Consider the following 19019-nt stretch of genomic DNA (forward strand, 5'->3'; position numbering starts at 1 on the left):
CCGCTGACTGCTGATTGGTTAACCAATGTGTGCCTGCAGCTCACTTGTGGATCAGTTGGCGACTCCTCATCGACGCTGTTGTCATCTCGTCTCAGTCTCCACCACCAAATATCTTGGTATCGTCTTGGTGACAAAATACCTTATCACTTGGTTGTTGTGGTCTCGACAACAAAACTACTTGTTGGGTTCCTTCAGGTCTCACAACTGCCACACTCCTAAATCATTTTTCAGTGAAGTGTTCATGTGTGTTTGTTATATGATTAGAACATGCTATAATAAACAAAGAAAAGCAGCAAAGTGAGGTGATGCCAGCTGCAGTCAGACAGTGCTACAGCAGCTTGACACGGTACTGAACTCCAAACTGTCTGCTATGCTGCTAATAGTTTACATGTATACTTGACTTTTAAATATATTTTTCACTTGTTGCAAAGTGTATGTAAAATGTCAGTTTCCATAAGTAAAATGTGCAAATCTATTTTTACATGCATAACCATCACTGCAGTTTTACCCGCACTTGTATTGTGGTTGACACTGGCTCTGTGACATCTTAACTTGTGCTCTTTTCTTATCTTAATGTAGCACTGAGGAAATTATACTTTTTATGGTGCTTGAGCTCAATGGGAAACATGCGCTTCCTATTTTCTTACCAGGGTCCATGAAGACCAATTTGGATCAGATCAGTGATCGGTTTTCTAGGAGCTATATATTTAAAGACTTCTGAACATTGGAAAGCCTGGAAAACATTGGAAAATGCCACTTTTGATGAAAACTGGCAGTATTATGTTATTTAGTGTGGATAAAAAGCTACAGTGAACAAATTTCAAGTTATCACTTTAATGTAGGAATTAGTACACTAAACTTTTAGCCTCATACATTAACCTCATTGATCAGTCAGGTTTCCATCCAAATGTTTTAGCATTCAGTGAAAATGTGACTTCAAGCCAGTTTTCATTTGTTGTTGTTTTGTGACTATTGAGAGGAGAGTGCACCACGAGATTACGTCATCAGGGCGAGTCGGTGCGTCCCACAACAGACTCAACTGACAGTCAACAAGAGATCACGTCCATTTCTATGTGACGCCAAACATTCGCTCTTTATCGCCTGCCGCATCTTTGGGACCACAACATATACGTGTGATATACGGTCCAGTCATCGTATAAGCGCGAAACCAGGCTGTTTCCATAGCAAAAAGTCGCAATTCCCTTTTATTGATACACAGATGAATCCACCTCCTCTGAGCGTACACACTTTTTGGTAAAATTTTTGCCCTATTTTCAAATTTCAAACATTTCCATTCATGTTGCTATTTGTTCAAATTTGATTAAGAATGGGTGGAAGGAAGCCCCATTACTTTCGACAACATTTTATGGATACCTACAAAACAGATGTAAAAGGTGATGGAAATTATTACATGGCTCCATTTTAAAATGAGGGGCAACACACACACAAACACGCTTAAGTGATGTGTTCCAATTTTACCCAAATCTCTTCATATTGCATATGTAAAGCAGCAGGATGAATCTCATTTTCTTAATGGATCTGCTGAACACTCGAGCCCCAGGCCACGAGATCTCAGGGATACAAACACTTTCTGACAAAATAGATAAATTTGAGATAGGGGTAAAGGTTCACAGTTCAAGGTGGAGACTTGCAACCAAATTTATTTATATGCCTAATAAGAATGAGTGGATGGGATAGATTGTTTGTCCCTGACCTTGGTGATCAGGCAAACCTTACGCTACTATATCAAAGCAGACAGGCAGACGTGTCTGTGACGGCTGCTGCTGTCGGTACCGGCCCGCGCGACAACAGGCGAAAGGAGGAGTGTAAAGCAGACGTGATGGCGGAGGTCAAAGGCTGTGTTTTGCATGGAAGAGGAAGAGCCCTCAGTGCGATGGGTGAAGGACGCAATAGTTGGGTGTGTTTTTTATTCTACCATGCACCGACAAAACGTGTGTTCGCACATGATCCCTGACTGTCACTAAGTTGAGCAAATCTTTCACTCACACATTTGGTGGGTACAAGATGTTCTGACCCAGGGATGACTACTTTAGCTTGGCATTAGGTTGCAGGAGTTTATCATTGAAACTACTAGCAAACCAGGTTGATTTAACAGCAAAAAGGCGGTGCTATGTGTATATCAGATAAATGTTTACATGTGTAGAACCTACGAGGTTGAATCGCCTTGGTCTTTTCAGTATTTACTGTCAGGGGTTGCCACAGTTGCCAATACAGCCCATCTTCATCCTCCTCCTCATCCTTCATCACATCCATGAACATCACATCCTCAATGGTTGTCGTCCTCAGTCGTCAGTGCTGTTTGGTAGTTACTTGGTTATTAGCTGGTATTTACATTACCGGATTAGATTATTTTACTTGGATTATCTTTTGTACACTAACTTTGAAGTGGAACATTTTTCAGTGCACAAATTCCAAGAGCACCATGATGTCATGACCAAGACATCCACGATGAATGTGACCAGATCAGATTTGCTCTTGTAGTAACTTTTTTTTAATTCCCACCACTAGTTATTAGAAGTATATTTTGTCAGTAGGGCACCCAGCTCAACTGACAATTTTATTTATTTATAACCTTTTTATTTTTTCAGCTACTGCAAAATTGGTCCAGCGTTGAATAGCATTGCAGCGCACCTTGCAGCAATGCTACACACGACATGCGCATGATGTGAATGAGAAATCATGTATTACCTTTATTTAATAATCACTTGTCACTGGAACAACGAAAGAGCCCCCTGAGACAAAGCCATCACTCAGATCTCAGAGTATTAACCATCCAGACGCCGTCTCCGCTGATATCAAAAGTATTTAGGTCTAACAAAGTGCTCCCCTTTGACTCCATCTCTCCTTTAAATGACTCAGGAAGCATAAAGGGTTGGTGGGATAGCAGAAGTAGGGGAGGGGGCGTAGGGTGGCGTCCAGGAGAGACGGGATTTACGGTGACAAAATGCCGGGGTCAGGCAGGGTGTGTGGCGGCGGTATTGATCAGTGAGGCTTGCAGCTCACGTGCAGTCCGAACCCTGACCCTTAAATAGGGAATGAATCTCAATCCAATAGACTGGAGAGTCTGCTACAAGGTACACACACGCACACGGACACCCACACACGATTATATATGAACAAATACATTCTAACCGCCACACAACACACCCCCTCCTGCCCAAAACGATCAATAGCAGCGGAGTGTGATTCCATGATTCGCACATTACAGATGGGCAGCTCCTTAATAAAAGAGTTCATCTGTGCATGAGCTTCCATGCATGTGAGGCGCTGCCACGCCTTTGCACTTACAAGTCTGACAGTATTTCCTCAACCTGATGACTTCTCGATAGCACTTATCTGTTTACAAACCAGCATGAATCTGAGACACACTCCTGATAAAGCCATTAAAGCGTCATACGCAAGATTAATCTCTTCATGTGAGTCGGTGTTCAGACACTTTCTCTTCACCTGACACAGATGATTTTTCTCATCTTCAGCTTTCTAATATTAAATAATACATTATTTCCTCATTAACACAGCCACTTTATTTGTAGACAAATACAATGTTATTTTACTTTCAAACTGATTATTGCGGAGTTTAAAACATGGTTTTCAGAAGGTTCTGCTCCAACTTCTTCCCGTGAAACCCAATTCACAGATTTTAATAAAATGCATATAAATAAAATCATCATTCACAATATGCTCACTTTATTTAAATAAATAAAACCGTTTCCGATTTATTGTGTAGCTCCAACATGCAAATAACTATATTTAGAAAAACAAACAAACAAAACATTTCTTGGACGTAAAAAAAAGTAGTTTACTGTTAAGAAACTTCATTTTGACGTTATTGTTAATTTGTGGATCTTGCCCCAATTCCCCTGTCTTTACATTCCAAAGTAAAATGATATGTTTCATCATTCAGGGATTGCACTTCAATTGCATATTACTCATTTTGTCTATACAGTCACAATAATTTACATTAAAACAGATACAAAGTATAATAAAAAAATATTTTATATCACTCTTTGGAAAAAGGGTTACAAAATGTCACTATGAGCACAGACTCGATGAAAGCGGTAAGACAAATAAATCAAAAGACTCTATAATCTCAGACTACTGTGCCACAGTTTTACCACAAGCACAACCTAATCCCACAACAAACTCCAAACAATAGATTTATGTTTTTCATTTTGGTTTCACCATAAAGTTGAGATCAGACTGTTTTACATTGCTTAAGGCTTTACTGGTAATCACTTCTATCTCCTCAGCCCCCCGCCATGTCGACACACCACCACCTCACACACACACACACACACACACACACACACACACACACACACACACAACCCTTTTACATAATGAAATTACACCGAGTCATATGTTACCTCGTCAGCTAGAGTTATGGATGCGTTTTACATAAAATTCACATCGGGGGTTTTGTCCGGGATGCATGTGTGCAAAGGGATTTACATTTTAGCGTATTAAAGAAATGAGTGAGGTGCAGTAAAACAAGGAGAAAAAAAAATAAAGAAAGTGTCCCAATTTCCTGGTTCATCGTCTGAATCCTGGCAGCCATAAATAGCACCAACACCATGTAACGCGCCCTAATATGCAACGTGTGTGTATATACAATACATGTTCTTAACCCACCTGCCTCCACCAAAATTAATAAATAAGCAAATCAGCCAATAAATACATTTTTATTGTTCATTGCGTTTTGGGGAAATGCAAAATTCATAAAGCATTGATTGGAACTCAGGTTTGTGGTGACGACAACAGATCATGATGTTATCAGGACTTGGCTCTGTCAAGTTGAAACTCAGGTTCTTCGTGTGTGTCATATGCAGTGGGTAGACTTCCAATTGCATCACAATCCCACTGTGGCATTCAAATGAATTAATATACACAGTAATATAAGCAAGAATTTGAATGTTGAAGAAAAAAAAAAAGAAAAAAAACAAGCTTTTTATTTATTTACTGACATGGTTCTGGTTCTGTACATCTACATATATATATATATATATATATATATATATATATATATATATATATATATATACATATATATATATGAATGAACACGGTCTATTAAGTTGGTTAAACTATTTCTCAGTAAATGGTATTTCAATAACCGTTGCACTAAGCGAGAGGCTAAGATGCTACGCAATGACGTCACAAGAGGAATGTCCTGTTGGCTGATCCATGTGATGTCACTGTAAACAAGCTCTTCAGGTTCTTCCCAAAAGATGTAGCTCTTCACAAAAAGAAAAAAAAAATGCTGAGAACGCAAGGGAGAGGTGGCAACCAGCGGCATCTTCAGCATTCTCCAGCGATGGTTGCTTATTGCTATGTCACAAAGCCGGCGTTTGACCTAGCATCACACTAGTCTGCATCGTAATCTGTGGTAGCATATGGAGGCAAAATCTTCTGTAGACATTGAATGAAAACAGTATTTATTTGTAATGATGTTGTGGTTTAATTTGGTTTAAATACTAGTTTATGGTCTTCATGACTGGTTGGCTTCCTCCTCGCCTTTCCTTGGTCCAACACGTTCCCTATCTCAACACCCGCACTCCCCATGTCCAAGTTGGAATGTCGTACTCTACTCAAAGATAGTCAGCAAAAGAAGACTAGCTACGCAAATAATGAATATACAAAAATATTTCAGAGTACTAACTAATTTTGTCCTTGATATTTGGCAACAACTTTCGACCCGTCTGCCATAACAGCAATCTCCCCTGAGCTGAGCCCTAATCCACTGGCGCTTGCCAGAATCCCGACGAGAAAATCTTATATTTCTAAACACTGGATTACGTTTTTTCTTTTATTATTCATGGAGTCGAGGAGAGGGTCGGGGTTAAGGGGTAAGACCGAACTGATAGGATTAGCAGAAAAGCCTGTGGACTTAAATATGAACAGAGGAAAAAAAAAAGTCTTTATCGTGATGATGGAAAAGATGAACAACACAAAAATCGATGGGCACAAAATTTTAATCCCAAATGAAAGACTAAAGTAACTCTTGATTACACGCTACATAAGCTCAAGCGCAAAGTAAACATGCTCTCACTGGGACGTTACGGATAACCTTGCATCGTCGCTGCTTTTGTGCGTATATTTCCTCCATGTTTACACCTTTACGGCTTCAATGAGAGCGTCCTGGTGTCAGAGCGGCCAAGTGATGCGGGCGGTGAGACGAAAGGCGGCGGGGCAGCGGCGGCGGGGAGGACGGCGTGGCTGGAAATGACCTTGCTTGGAAATAACAACAGCAGCCCTTAATGTGTTGCATTACAAGATATGTGATAAAACACTTTTATGGGGTGGGCCGTAAACGCTGCGGTCTCATCCCACAGTGTGCCCACTCAGCGGCCCATTTGTGAGTGTGTGAGGTGTGTGAGGAGGTATGTTTATGTGGGTGATACCGGGGAGAGGTTTTTGTCAAGTGTCTATGTCCACTCATACACACTGGTGAGTGGGTTGCTCCAGACATAGCATCCCCCCAAAGTACAAACACCAAAAACGTGTATGTTGCATACGGATGGTTCTTCGAGGGTCTAGAACCCAATACAATTAAGTTTCATTCAAAGATGTAGTTGTGCTCATTGTGGCTAAGAGGATTTGCAGGTAAACTCATTATTGCCCCCTACAGGTTTGAACTGGGAACAGCAACAGCGCATCACTAAATTCAAATTCAAAGACCCTAATACCTTAATCATGACAGAGGGAATAACAATAAACCAAAATTACAGAAAAAAACAAATAACAATTACGACAAAAAGGTGCATTACAGAGTACTGCTGTCACAATTTAATTTGTATAGAAACAGACTTCGCAAATACAACTCTTAAAAATTTCTGTTATCGCATTACTTAAACAGTGTGGTCTGCTCCGATTGGCTCAAAACTCAAGACACGTCTTTGCATGGAAATTGCCTTTTTTCTGCCTGTTTTGAACAACTTCATAGCTACATATATATATATATATATATATATATATATATATATATATATATATATATATATATATATGCGTTAAGAAAGATTAACTCAACTATGAAGTTGTTCAAAACAGGCAGAAAAAAGGCAATTTATATATAAATATCTTTGCATGGAAATTGCCTTTTTTCTGCCTGTTTTGAACAACTTCATAGCTCTCTCTCTCTCTCTCTCTCTCTCTCTCTCTCTCTATATATATATATATATATATATATATATATATATGCTTTAAGAAAGATTAACTCAGCTATGAAGTTGTTCAAAACAGGCAGAAAAAAGGCAATTTCCATGCAAAGATATATATATATATATAAACAGAGAGAGAGAGAACATCCTTTTTTTCCATGTCATTCTGCCTCAAAACCGCTTCCAAGCTGCTCCATGCCGAGTCTCTGTCAGATGGCCTGACTTTGGTGTCTCTTTCTAAGGAAACTGTGTGGTGGGAAACCTCCAATGAAAACGATGATATGGCAAAGTTTTTCCATGATGGAACGATAAAAGCACCGTGAGAACAAAGACCACTACCAAGCAGCTCATATCCACCCATATACTGATTCTCACCCAATATTATTTTATCCACATAATTAAATACACATATCATAACAAATATCACTGATTTAGTTGTTTTGAAATTGGCTTGATGGTGCTGCAAATGGAGGCAACATTCCCAAACTTGCTTGTACAAAACCAACTAAAACGAAAAGTTGAAGAAAAAAAAAAAATGTTAAAGGAAAAATAACTTATCAAAACTACAACTAAGTGACATCATGAACAACATTTCTACTGATTCCGTGTTAGGATTTGCATCACTGCTTTAGCATGTCCGAATCTATCTCCATTATTTGAAGCAGAGGAACCTTTCATGTTGCTTTAATCTGGCTTTCCTCACTCCCGTCACTCTTCCTTCTTTGAACATTCCTCATCGCCCCGGTTTGCCGACCCCTGAGGTTCCTCGCCGCCCTCGCATCCTGGCGGCGGGGTTGTTAGGCCAAGACTTATCGATCAGGCTATATATTACCCATGCATCACCTCTCCTCGGCTGGCTGAGTTCCTCAGCAGCATTGAGGAGAGACGGGAGAGAGGAGGTGAGACAGGGAGTGGAGCGGGAGCTGGAGAGAGTTCTCCTGCAAATTGTTAATTAAATACAAATCAATCGTCTGCCATTTATCAGGCCGTGAGTCCGGCTCACCTTTGAGCGCCGTGGGGGGGCGGGTGGAAATCAATATGGCAGACAGAGGGGAGGGATAAGTGTTTAATTCACCAATCAAACTGTATCATGACCATTATAGAGAGACGTCTGGACATTATGGGGTGATCATGGGGGCTGTTAGCATCTTTTTACGACGACAGGCTACAGTTCTCTGCAGGGAGCAGAGGGGTTTTCCCGTTACGTAGGCAACAATGTCCTGCAGAAAATACAAAACAGACAGGATCTGGGTATTTCTTTCTTGAGTAACAGGACCAAGAGATCAGCTTGTTCTTCTTCAGCACTGAAACGTTCCTCAGTGCCACTTGAATCAAGAGGTAGTTCTCATGCTGGATTTAGCCGATCCAAACCACACTGCGTAGGGTTTAGCAAGGTTAGCAAAGTGCTGAGTGATGCTGTACGAAACCTAGTTTGTGTGTTGAGATGTGCCGGAACAGGTCCAGACTTATGTGGACCTAATATGTGATTTGAGATCTTTAGCATCATTGCGCCAATGGCTACATTCAAGAGAAACCCTTTATGACTCATTTCTTCTTCTTTTTCTTTCTACTTCTCCCTTCGGGAATCACCACTTTGGATCATCTTCCTCCATCTCACCCTGTCCTCTGCTTCCTCTTCTCTCAAACCTTTATTTGGCCAAATGAAATGAAATGTCAATGCTGTCCCTAAAAGGTCAGAAATTGTTGTAAGATTTATGTCAATTTTTCTCAATGGAGGGAACCCGAGTGAAACCCAACTTTTTCGGACCTTGCTGATAGTGATAACAATTCCACCTCAGTTTAACGTCATGATTTCTGCACATCAATGTTAAGCTCCATAGGTGATGAAAACCTTGACTTCATATTTTCTTTCACTGTGACTTTATCTTTTATAACACCGTCATAAAGAGTTTTACTCTCCCATTTACGCTACGTTCGTATTTACTGCGTCGGTTCTCTTTGGTATTATCTCTGATTTACACCAGCAACGCGTCTCATTCTGATAATTGTCTGCGGACTTGTACGAGCGTGTGTGCTAATTCCTCAAACCGGCCGACCGGACACTCATTCAGGGTCAATAAATCCACACCGGCGGAGGATAACAAGAGATCAGAACCCTCTAACTGTAAATCTGAAGGGTGCTAAAGTTAGCCCGGGCAGGAAAACGATCCTGATAGGAGAGTTCACACGTTAACATCGACTGGTTTGTCGTGCACACCGGGTCATTCTGAGCTTGGATTGATCTGCTGACTCACAGTGGTAGGCTTTAGAACACTGTTACTTATAGTCCATGTGACATTTTTCAGCTTTTTTATTTACTAACTAATATTTCAGTATGTCCTTTACTTTTAACATTTAAAATCTAAATACAAATGTATTCATGTGATAGTATTAATATTATCTGACACAGGTTATTAAAAGTTAAATTACAAATTTGAGGACTTCCCAGGTCTGTAGATCAATGTCATTTCATCCCACAAATGACTAAAAAAGGGAAGGTTTTTCGGAAGATCCAAACCAAAGACTGGAGCCCTTCATTTAACGCTGTCAGGGAAAACACTGAGAAGGAGTCTGAAATGTTGGACTGGTGTCTAAGCTGTACGGATCGACCAAGACTCTAAGATTCCAGGATCAGGACATCTTCACGAATCAGGGCGAAGGTTAACCTTTTCACATTCCGTAATGACCAAGTGACACACAACATCTTACAACCACGACAGACTCTTACTACTCCTTTGCCTAAGAAGCCTGAGAGCTTAGCAATGCACCAACATCTGTCTGAAGCCCAGAGAAAGGCAGAGGCCCAGCTGTCGCCAGGATTGGTCTTATGGGAGTAGGCTTCTTGGCCCCTTCACTGGGCAGCCCAGTTAGTGAACTAGGATTAGAGTTACGACAGATCCCAGAGGCAGATTCTAACCACAGATTTGGATGCTAAACAAGAACTTTGCCTGTCTTTCAGAAAACAACCCTGGACTGTGACACACATAATCTTCCATCATGGCGGTTTGCCTACATCATAAAAGATAAATTAACAAGTTGTTGCTGGTACAAAACATTCACTGTGAGAAGTAATGACCCTGATTTACAGCGTCTGCACAGATAAATATTGAGTGCTTGTCTGGCAAATATTGCTCTTGGCTTGTTGCCACTTTGATGCTGATCTCCGGAATACAAACTAAACTAGCAGTTAATTTTTTGCTTATATTTCTGCTCTTCCTGGTTGTGTGGCAGAGCTGGTTCCCGGGATTGTCCTCTATTAGTGTTGCGTCTGTTTCGCCGGCGTAATCCTCTCCACTGGAGCTTCGCCTCGCTCCTAATCTTAGGCACAATCTCTCCTGCAGATGGTTCTCTCCTTAAGCACAGCAAAAGAAGTGAGCTCATCCCTATCTCTCCTGTTATCCTGCTGTTATCTGTCAACCCCCTTATCCCTTTCTACCAACATCACGCTCTCATTTCTCATCCTCAACCCTTGATTTCTCCCACTGAAGCGGTGACCGCTCTTAGACAGTAATGTTAACTTGACTTGAAGCTCCACAAAAAAGTATTTGAATATTGAAGATTAACATATGTGGATTTCCACCATCACATCATATCACCAAGCCTCTTTTATGAGAATTTACGAAAACAAAGTTTCTGGTCTTTTGTTCAGTTGAGAACTATCTCTCCAATGACTGATGAATTACTGTTGCGTAGACTAGTAGAGTCATAACTCAATGAGACTGGCCTACATGGCTTGACAGACTAATATTGTAGCTTTGCATCAAAATAAAATCTTTAAATGCTTGGCACGTCATAGTTATATCAGATGAGATCACATAAAATGGCTGCCGCACTCGAAAAGTCCGACAAGGACTCCTCATTCTTGTCATGGACAACTTAAGGTTCTATTCGAATTGTCCACAGTAAGAGGAAAGATTACAGGGCCTACGTTGAATGTGTTGTACACATCAAAAGGTACCTGTCATACCACAGTTTGAGTCATTAGAATTTGAATGATGTTTGAAAACAAAAAAAAATCCATCATTTACTTACTTTTATTATGATTTACGACATTATAATCAGACATAGCATGTGTGTTTACCTGTACACTAGTTAGTTAGAGGTAGTCGCTGACAGGTCGACGACAGTCGTTGGTTGCAGCCTTAAACTGGACCAAGGCAGGTCACATGGAAGCACTGCATGGTACTCACTTTAATGAGTACTGGTCAGTAATAAAACTACTTTGAGAATTGATATGTGTGTGTTATCTGCAGTGCAACTGTGCTTTCTTCTGTAATATGCAATAGGAGTTTTTGTGACATCAAATGTGATGAAAAACACTGCTTTATTTATTCATTTATTTTTGCAGAGACTATTTTTCTGCTTGATGCTAGTGGCAACATGTCTAAGTCAATAAAAGTCAGTGAATAATTCAACTCTTGATTACTTGGGCCGAGGTAATACTCTTCCAAAATAAGACTTTTTTGACTATTAAAACCTGTTTTGAGATCGCTGGCATTTGAGTGCCTTGTTTTCCTAACTCTGTAGGAAAATCACCAGCGTTTTCCCACTCAGTGAGAAACCAAGCTGCTGTCCCCCGCACATGACTTACTTTTTTAGTCCACTCCTGAAGGTAATAGTCACCATTTGATAGCCCTTGCTGATTGGTTATTTTCTCTGAACACTGTGCCTGGAGAAGTGAGTCGAGCAAGGGCTCGACAGATGAAACGTGATAAATACAATGCATGGTTTCCATGGCGACGGGGCAATGAATCCAGGTATACATCCCGAGCAGAACGCCAGACGGCCGGTGCTGTGATCAGGTTCTGTCAGAATGCTCGGCCGGAAAAGCTGCTGGAAATGGATGGCAGGGTGTGATTCACTGCTAAAGGAGAGGTAAAGACGCAGAAAAAGAGCGGTAGGTGGGGGGTGGTGTCGGTGGTGGGGGTGCAGATGTGGAGATGAGAGTTGCAGCACCATTTTTCACAGCAGACAAAAACATTTGCTGGGATATCAATTTGGAGCTGCAGCGCAGTCTTCCCCTCCTGCCCTATCATCCATCATCTTTTCCTGCTAACTACCACTTGGGCATCCCACCAACGCGCCCCCACCCCGCCACCCACGCACATGCTCACTTTCTGCAGCCTCATGCGACTAGATGAAAAATTGCACACTTGATGTGCACGATGGCAAACTCCAATAAGACATAAACGGCTGACCCGAAGGTGCTGCGTGTGGGAAGGGAATGTAAAAGAGCTAAAAAGCAGCAACAGGGCTTTGAAAAGGGGAGCAGAACGCTTGCCACCGTGGCCGTCTCTTCTAGTCTTCTCCCATTAGCACCAGTGGTGGAGACCCCACCCTCATGCTGCCCCCGTATTGGCACCTTTGCCTGCACCCCATCACTCATCTCCCAGCCATCATCCATCACCCATCGCGATCAATAGAAGGCCACGCATTCATCAGCCCCTGGGTGCTGATGGGAAAGAGGAGGGCCGTGATGGGAGGGGTGGGGGGTTAGCAAGGGATTACATGTTACAGAGAGTAGAAAAAAAGGGACATTGCATTGAAAAGTGAGTTAAAGGGAGAAACGAAGGAGGAGGAGTCATGGAGGAGAAAAATTAGAGTCATATTAAGACGTAAAGCGAGAAGATACAGTGTTAAAGCAACAGAAAGACAGCAGGATGTTTACTAGGAGCACATGGAGATACATTAAAATGTAAAACCGTGAAAGGTCAAGGCCATTTCAGGAGCTACAAAGGCTTGTCATTCTATTGAAAAATGAACCCCACATCTGGAGATGTTTTACGCACCTAAAAATATTCAAGAGATTCAAATTTCGTACTGGGTGTCGTCCGACTCGGCAACCACCTGGTTCCTTTTTTTGTTGTGCCCCCTGTAGCCACATTGAAACTATGATTTTGTTTTGTGACATGGAGCCTGACAAAGAAGAAAACTTACATCCATGAATTTGAGCTTACTGATGAAAGTTAGACGCATGGGCTCATGGCGGGAAACTGTCAGAGTTGCACCAAAAAAATAGAGCCACGATGTTGGGCTCGATCAAGGAAAAAGAGAGGAAGATATTTAGTGCCCATGATATATTAAAATGTAAAAAAAGGAGAAAGGTGAAGGCCATTACAGAGTCTGTGCAGCGGAACGGCTTGTCTAATCTGAAACCGACACATTTCGCTCTGACAGTGATGAAGCCATCACGATGATAAGTGGCGATTCTTTGCATCTCTGCAGAGGAAAGAGAGAAATGTGAATGTAAAAAGCACAGCAGCACAAACACACCCTCGTATGAAAAAAAAAAGCCTAGCGGTCCCACGTCAGTGTCCGTCACTCACCGGTTGTCAGTTTCCAGCAAAGCTCTGCACTTTACGTTGACAGCCCATAAGTTGTGGCGGCACACACACGCAGGCCCGGGTGTCTGCCGATGCCCCCCCGCCCCCACCACCTCCATCCTTTACTGGACGTGGACTGGATCAGATCATGTTTTTCAATGATGGATGCTTGATCTGCTCAGAAAGGTTAGAGACAGGGTGATAAGTTACTACATGGCTGCCTGGCTGTGAGGCTCTGCATGTGTCTTCAACCTTCAAGGAAATGTGTTCAGTGGGGATTCTTCTGTTCTGTTGGAATAGTGATGACCACAGCATTTCACATTTTCTGTAGACTAAATTGGGATCTTATTTCAGTAAATAAGAAAGTAACACTGCACTAAGTGAGGTTGATGATAGAAACTGCTGTGTAACTGGAGTATAATTACTAACAGTAAAGATGAAATAATCCCACTTGTGACACCACCTCATTCCTCTGACCTGGTCTTGAGTCTTGATCTTGGCGGGCGCTTATCAACCATGTGGCGGTCGACAGCTGCTGACTCAGACAATGACTTCATCCATAGATGAATGAATGAACAGTGACTCTTGACTCGCTGACATTTAAAGTAATTTATTATGTAGCAATTTAGTTGTAGTCTTTTGTTTGGCAACAAATCATGAATGTACCGTAACAACATTTTTTAAGGAGCTTCTTTAATTTAGCTTCACCAACTCTCCTTTAAAAGGCTCTAAAGCACCACTGCTAACCAGCAAGTTACAGTGAGCTATCATCAGCCCTTGTTGTGAATTTGATGTGGTGATTCAGGTAATACAAGAACTCTCATACATAGGTAACACAGCAGGTACATGTTGGGTGGACACAGCCGGTGCAACTGGACTCTGCCGTCCAGGTGAGAGAGTGCATTTACTCCTCTTCACTCTGCCCAGTTTAGTCACCATCGGGTAAAGGGGGTCAAAGGACCGCTCAGGGTCAGATGACATGTCCAGGAGTCACACCGCCTTAACCACCACCACAGCCACCCAAAGTCACCCAGTCCATCAGGTCCCCTCTGTGTCCGTGTCAGGTGTCGCTCTCGGGTTACGAACCCCAGGTCTCCATCTGCCGGATGCTCTCATTGGATTATTCAGGAGAAGCTAAACGCTCTTTGTCCAGAGCTGACCAGGACAAAACCCCACCTGGGCAGGTTAAGCCACCACAAGCGACACGGCAGGTCAGCTCTGGTGGCAGGAAAACGAGGGATTCATTTTGCTATCCATCGCAAAATTTGAGGAAAATTTAAGGAAATCTCAGACATTTTTTTCAGCAGCATATGGTAATATAATAATGATGTAGTACTTTAAAATTCTGATTATTAAGTAATGCAGTCAGACACTATTTATTCATTTGTTTAAAAGTGGAAATTCCAAAGTGGTTGAACACATTTATGAAAAGCTTTTCGTGCTTGAAATGAGCTACTTTAGAAGTGATTTGATTTTGGTGGATCAAAGTGGGTGGCGTTGGGGCTCCAACTCACACCTCTTATTGTCCTGTGTAAAGCTATATGGTGCATTTATGGTGCCTCTAAAATGCTGAATCACACCCTTTCAACACACGCATTCAGCGCAGCAGGTCAGCCAATCACAGCAATGGCATGGTCACATGACACCACTAAGTCATCCAGTCAGCTCCCCAGAATCGGTTGCCTGTCTTTTCTGCAGTGAGGATGCTGTGTTTTTATAGCAACACATGCTGTGGTGGAGGTATGCACTGTCCCAGTGCCATTCTAAAAAAGATTATATAGCTGTGACACTCATCTGTGACTGACTCAGGGGACGTGGGTATGCTATTGAACAAAGCAGAAACATTCATTCAGTAGCAACGAAAGTTGTCAAATTTAATAATAACTTCACTTTTAAGTCAAGGTAGCAAAATACTTGGTAAACTTGAGACAAACTTCAGCAGGTCGACTTCGCTCATAAACGTCACTACTGAGATTGTAACTTGACAACATGAGAGAGTAAACTACTATGTGGTGTGTTTATTTCCAGTCGATTTTTAACTCCTCGCTGCCACCATGCTTCTCTGTCCTAAATTTTTCATCACAGTCCCCCTTCATTGTTTTCGGGCCACACACTCACACACACACACGGAGACACTTAGACGCACACACTGTAGACTCACACACAAAATCCTTCCTACGTGTGTCCCCAGGTAAAAAGAGACAAGTTACAAATAATAGACGTGTGTGTTTAATATTGAAGGAGTTTGAGGTAACCGCAAACCTGCACACCAGGGGTCAGTGTGTGAAGCTGGACACCTGATCTGTGCACTGATGGGCAGAGCTTTTGTTAAAACAACCCTATACAAAAAGAAAACAAAAAAGAAGAAAACAAGTGTATGAGTATTTTTTTCTGAAAAAAATACATCTGTTTTTGAATGCATGTTTAAAGTAAGTTTTTGATATGAAATGCATATTGAATATATATATTGGACCTCAAACGAGAAACTGCATTTTGACATTCAACAGCGTCACCATGGATCACCTGACCAAAGGTTTTTACCTATCCATTGTTTTGGCGTGTCTCACATTTATTTGGTTCCATAATTTTAAATCAGTGTCTGCACCTTTAAAAGCATATTCTGTCAAGATGACCGAGTTTTGAGCTTTAAATCTTGTTTTTTTTTCCTTGTCAAAAGCATTGCACTTTTTTAAAATGTTGAATATTTTAAAGCTTACGACAAAGCTGATCTCCCTATTCCTGACAACCAGGAATCGCTTCCGAAGGCTCTGAAAATGACGTAATAAGACTCAGGTAACCTGCCATCCTGACCTTTTAACCCCATTCACCGCTGACATGGTGCGACCGGGCCACGCCGTGTGGACCGGAGGTATATGGGTTTGGCGGCTGCAGCAGTACTGGGCCTGGCAGGTTTCAAGACGAGCGGCATCTGAGCTGCGCTGTGTCATTAATAGGAGGCAGATAAAGAAATGTGTCGGTTCTTTGCTGCAGATAAGAAGACAAGTGATGTGTTTATCTCCGGTCTGTTATCTAGACACCGTTTTGGTTCAGTTAACATGTGGGACTCGGTGTTTAAAATTAATGACACAGTCAACGCGAGATGTTTGCTGCTCCTGTAAGTTTGTGTTGACATCTTCAGCAAATGTAATGGTTAGTGCAGAATCTATACCACACTGAGGTGAGTGAAACAGATCCTTGTAGGACAATAACTTCACATCTCAGATATGGAAGTTGACATTGAAGCAAATTTGATTGCATGATCTGAAAAGTTCAATGACAAGGTCAGTGGAGTCAAATGCCCAAAACATCTTTCATTTTTTTCTTCCAGAAACAAAATGACTGATCATTCTGTGGTGGGACGCAGGGGTCATGTTTGTTGTCCAGAATTTCACCGCCTACTTTTAAACAAATTTTGGAGTTGACGGGCGAGTTAGTTGATCTCTGTTTGTTTATTTTACTTCCAATAGCAGTTCTAAAAAGTGGACTGGCTACACCCACAGTCAAGTTCATGCCACCACACATCTGAGGTGGCATCAGACACCTTCTTTTGGGTGGTCTTGTCGAGCATCGCAAGAGCACCACAGTGCCATCTATTGTGCCATATCACAAGCAGTATAAAAAAGGAGGATTGAATCACCGAAGAAGCAGATTCACGTACAGCCTTAAGTCACGGTTCTTACAGTAAATGTACAAATGACCTTGCTATGACCTTGTTACGAAAGCTGCTCCTGTAATGCATAGCTGAATGAGTCCATCCTCCGATTCCACAAACTCAGACAGCTCACCAAGGCCTTGCTCCCTCGATAAGTCAATTCATTCATGGCATAACTGAGATGACCACAAAATTAGAAACATTCTGAAATACTCTTTTAACTTCTAAATTTGACCAAGTGAGGTCATTTTAGATGTGGACTCCAGCAGGTTGACGCGGAAACAATATAAATCAGCGGAAGTGATGAGATAGATTTTTCTCCGTTCATCTAACAAACCGCCGGAATGCGCAATAACTCAGAGCGGAGCGGAGCAAAGTGCATCCCGCCCTCGACTTTCCACACCATCGTCGTCAGGTCATCAAATCGACAAGGCGATTGACCTATCAATTAACCTCCGCTGACCTCTCTGGCCAATCTAGCTAATGGTGCCCTGCGCTCTCCGTCTACTCTCTAAATCTGCATCAACATAAACCAGAAAGGTCCTGCAGTCCTGTCTCACTAGGAGGTTCCTAAACCCATCGCTGTTTTAATGGCTTGTATCGTCTCTTGCTGACCGACTCTCTGGAGCACTCTGACCTTATCTCGCACTGCGCTTGTTAAAATCAATTTAACACCAAGTTGGTGGCACAAATAAACTGAGTATCTTCTTCCAAACAGTAGTTTCTCTGCCATCTGTTCGCCGGCATAAACTGGGGTTTGTTGATGTAAACCTCAAACTCCCCCAGTGAGGATTGGTTTAATCCCCACGTACACACACAGCCACCCTTGACTCCCTTAAAACCATCCCATCACCAAACAACAATATCCAGGCGGAGAAGAACAAAAATATTTGTCTGTATTTTGTTTGTTTTGGCTGCACATTTATTTCATGTTAGATATTATATTTTTGGCAGTTAAGAGCGCGGGGTGGAAGGTCTGGGCTGACTGGATGCTCTACTGACATGTTAACTAATAGGAATGTATAATAGCACACATGAATGTCTTCAGAAAGTAGATAATATACCAAGAGAAAATGATTTTTTCTTTTCATCATTGGGAGAATTGTTGTGGAAGCCCCTACATCTGCACCATTTACATCAATTGGAATCCCTCATGTGACCTTCTAAATTTCGAATGGCTATTCTGTGGATCTTTTTGTTGGTCCTTTGTTTTATGAAATTTAAATAATTTGGTTTGGTTTAAATTCGTATTTTCGATGTTGATTGTGGCGTGTCCTTGTGTTAATAAATGTGTAATACAACAACAACAACAACAACTACTACTACTACTACTAATAATAATATAATCATGATATTATTATTATTAAAATTCATTTTTGAATTCTGACTGTTGGGATATAATTAATCATAACAATCCATGTGCCATCATGCATTAAAAAGTTGTAGATCGGCTCAGGAAACGACTTAGATATAAAAAGAAATCCACGAGAGCCGATTACATTCATCGGAGCTCTGCTGCCTCCAAGTGATGAAATTTAAATACTACATTACCATGATAAAGTTGATTACTTTTTTTGTTGTTTTTTCATGTATCAAATTGACTAAAAGAGCAGAGTAAATAACTTGTTTGGAGGTGCATATAGAGGGATATAGCATAAAAATATTATATATTAAAAATATAATATATATAATTTAATTGTAATTTTTATGAATTTATCAAATGCATGTACCTATTCTTTCAAATACTGTACTTAACGCAATGATATTAACGTACCGATTGAGAAATGTGTGACATCTTGTCCCGTTGCTGTAACCTGGCCGAGTAAAGTAACGAAAATGTCTGACCGTTCGCCTGTTGGAGTC

This window comes from Synchiropus splendidus, chromosome 1, assembly GCF_027744825.2.
Source record: "Synchiropus splendidus isolate RoL2022-P1 chromosome 1, RoL_Sspl_1.0, whole genome shotgun sequence".
In the NCBI taxonomy this organism is placed as follows: Eukaryota; Metazoa; Chordata; class Actinopteri; order Syngnathiformes; family Callionymidae; genus Synchiropus; species Synchiropus splendidus.